This window comes from Atta colombica, unplaced genomic scaffold, assembly GCF_001594045.1.
Source record: "Atta colombica isolate Treedump-2 unplaced genomic scaffold, Acol1.0 scaffold112, whole genome shotgun sequence".
NCBI classification, from domain to species: domain Eukaryota; kingdom Metazoa; phylum Arthropoda; class Insecta; order Hymenoptera; family Formicidae; genus Atta; species Atta colombica.
Window position 1 is genome coordinate 1,404,290 of NW_017259198.1, and position 4,144 is coordinate 1,408,433.

A 4,144-nucleotide genomic window follows, 5' to 3' on the forward strand; every position below is an offset into this window, starting at 1 on the left:
TCCGCGAGTGATAAAATTAGCATGAACTCACATACGCTTACGTACCTGCAGTTAAAGATTAACGGGCCATGAATGAATACGAGAAATGGAGCGTGAATGGGACGTTTGGAACGTACCGTTTCTGGTGCGTTTTCGCGAAATACTATGTCTGGACCGGCTCGGCGGCGCCGTGGAAAACGTATCGCATAATGAGACGATAATGATTATGCACTACGAGTGGCGGAACCTTCCGGGTGTTTCTGTTAATGCATAACGGTTCTCATTATCGTGAGTTTTAATGCGATATTCTCACATCTCCAATCGCGCAAAGTCGATAAATATATAATAAAGCAAATATTCAGTACTTAACAATCGAGTAGAAACGAATATAATAGAAATGATTATATCGCTGCTATTCCATACAATGTAGTATGGCACGCACGAAAAAAATTATGTAAATTTGTATGCAGATATTTTAGACGTCGTATAATTACCAAAAAGATAATTGAAAGATGTAAAGCGAGGCTAATTTGTTGTTATATATAAATTAATTTGCGAGGAGACCGACAACATGCAACGGCAACATGTAAAAATCATTGATTACCGCCTGTCTTAACGCGATCCAATTTTCGCGTCACGCGAGACGGCTATTATGCGAAAGGACTGTTCTCAATTAATTCCATAGATGAAGTTGTATCTTGCACGCGTGCACGAGCCAGAATCGAGATGCCTAAGTGCAAATAGCAATACATGACCGCACTTCCGAAATGGCACCAACATAGACGTCAATCACTATGCGTTACACGATTCACTTACAGCACCTCGACGAACTACACTTAACGCGCATCGTCGTCTATGATCCTTTAATACAGGGGTACCCCCGCGGGCGAGAAACGACACAGATAAGCTGGCGGGTAGTCTATAGATGACTGCGGGGCAGAACGAGAAGCGCCGGGGGGTTGTCTCTGCTTTAATAAGACGCGCACCACCCACGTCGAACGGTACTGAACTTTGGATCGACTTTGATTAGAGCATCCTGCTAATGACAGGGGATCGAGCGGCGTTTAATCTAATATTCGTAACTGTCCGGGCCAGCTCGTCGGGAACAGAATATCACCCCACACTTCCTCCGGGGATCTCCAGGGCGTTCGTCAAATCTATTCGCGATCGCATCCCGCGCTGATCCTCAATACCCTTTCACCTCATCTCCCGTCGACAGACAGGATATTAGAAACGTTCCGACGCGTTTCCATCCCCTCGCGAGCTATCGCTTAGCGATATGGGAAGGGGGGCGGGAGGGGGGCGAGAATTCTTCCAAAACACATGTCGACGCGTTTATGTTCGCTTATTACGCCGCCGATTATCTTACATAACTCTTATAGGCTCAGGTTTTCATTTTCTTAACTTAGTAATTTAGACTTAATCTGATTTAACTTGATAACGCAAAAATAATATTTTTAACTATGATTACTAAATTGGTGGTTTTTGTAGTGGCAATTTTAAAAGTCACTTATTACTTTTTGAAACTTTTAGAGTGAAATCAAATTGAATCACTCTTTTTCAAGACTGGCTTAATTTTCTTTCTTTAGAATAAGATTCCACTTCAAATAATTTAGAGAGTACAAAACCATCATTAATCATAATGAAATAATTTTTACGTTATTATCAGATTAAGATTAATCACAAGTTAATAAAAAAATGGAAAACCAGACTATAACAGTATCTTATAATAGTATCTTATATCTGGTCGAATGTTAAGTTGTTATTCGTCTTTCAACATTATAGCGATAGCTAATTTAGGATTAGCTGAGATTTACATAACAATTTACGCAAAATTGTCACAGGAGTCGCAAGGAATTGCCACAATTGTAAATCAAGGGCTTGTAAAGCTATCGCAAACGTGCCGCTTTAGCGCAGAATAAGGCGGATATACATTTACCATGGGAATTCGAATCGATCGATGATGAGAACCTAGAATTCTATCGCAAGAAACTCAAACTCACCTGCTACAAGCTCATTTCGCGAAAGTAGCTCGTGAACGGATCGTGTGAACTGACAACGTATCCGCTGACTGTAACAATTATCCAAAATGCACGAACGGGGAAGATCACTCGACAATTAAATTTTATGTTATCCTCACCGCACAAGCCGCGATTACGAACTAATGCATTGCTGTTAATCGAAAATACAAATTAATTTCTTAAAAGCTTTGCAATTGGAAATAAAAATTGCTATCATATAAATTGGCTTGTAAAAAGAATAATTTTTCTTATTATTATACATTAATAAATTGAATAAAACAAATTTTTTTTAATCAAATAGTACAATTTCTTAAATAGTACTTTTTAAAATAAAGAATAACTAAATTTGCAGACAATATTTTTTGGAACATACATTTTAAAACATGCATTATTTTATAATCTTTGATTATTAATGATTATCAATGATTATTGAATTAATTAATATCTCTTTTAAACAGATATAAAATTGTACTCTGTAATATTTTTTATAATATGTTTTATCAGAATTGTAGTGAAAGTTTATTATGAAGCTATCATTACGAAATAAATATCATTTTCAAATATACGCGATTTATGTAAGATTTATAAAATAAATAACGATTTACTCTCAATTCCTTTAAGGGCAGAAAGCCAAATATATGATAATACCATGGAGATGCTTCTATCACTATAGCACTAATAACAAAAAATATTGAAAGTTACACTGCCGAAATAAAATTTTATGGGTGGTTTTATCGGAGTGTTATTGACTCGCGTATAAGAATACGAACGAGCATGATTTTATGATACGAGTTCTTCCTATTAGCTGCTTTATTTTACTTCGCCCAAGTCATCTCTAGCGGGCGTATTTTATGTACGCAAACTGTAAATCTTTATCGATACACAAAGATCGACAATCAAGTCTCGGGGGCATAAAACACATGTATAACATGTGCTATATAAAAGCTTCTCCCAAGTTATGTCTTTGCCCCCTATTCGAGTCTGTTTTTTTTTCAGACTTTACGAGAAAACATAATTTAAATATTGAACAAACTCATAATGATGAATTTTATTTAATATTTGTTAAATTTTATCACGAATAAAATCTTTTTGCACAAAGTTCTATACGGAAATACAATCAATAGGAAATAGAGCTTATAACGGTCGAAACTGCATCTTTGGTGCTAAAATATTTTTCGCGATAAATTATTCACAGATTTTAATATGTTTATCAGTATTACTGTTAACTTATAATGAACGAAAATGTAGCGTATTGACGCTTCTATTTAAAAACCACAGTAGAAGCATTTCTTCACGACGATGGCACGTAGCTTTCATTCCCAACATTATTTCGAATTGCAGCGAATATTTTTAAATGTCCCTGCGGCCGCAGACACCTGCAATCAAGAGGGGGAAACAGGATCAAAGGACTTGTACTGAATTTCAGAACGACCGAGTGAGCACCCTCAGGCCGCGTAATCTGTTGGGTCCTTTGCATCGGCCACCAGGAAGTCATTTCCCGCGCGAGCGTCACCTTAATTGGTGAAAGCTTTGAGAGAAAGACAGACAGAGAGAGACAGAGAGATAGAAATAAATAGGAAAAAAGCGCATCGAGCGACAAACGAGGAACCGGAACAAACTGGCATTGTATGAGAGTAATGGTGAGAATAGAATCGTAGACTTCGATGATAAATTCATCTGCGTACCAGTCTGCTTCGGCTCGTCTTCCACGGAAATGCGTATTTGCTAGTAATTATATGAAATTCGTTCCCTTTGATCGCGGCCGAGATATTGCGCCCCTCTGCAAGAAAACCGCGCTAAAGACTCCCTTCGCCCGCCGTCGTATTTGAGGTAAAGTAAGCAGCGTAGATGCGTTAATTGAGGAACTCGGACGAGCGCCTCGGGGAATTATGTTCCTTAGGCATCGTGACGAGAGCCGGCCGTACCAGTTCTCTCGCAAAAATAATTGCGAATGGGTGATAAAGCGACGGTGAGGCTCTTTGTAATTTCCGCGGGCTTTGAAAAGAAGAATTTCGCTTTAATTGAGTTGAGATGAATAAGAAAAAACCATGAAAAAAAGGAAAAAACATGAACCACTACTTAGACTCTCTCTCTCTCTCTCTCTCTCTCTCTCTCTCTCTCTCTCTCTCTCTCTCTCTCTCTCT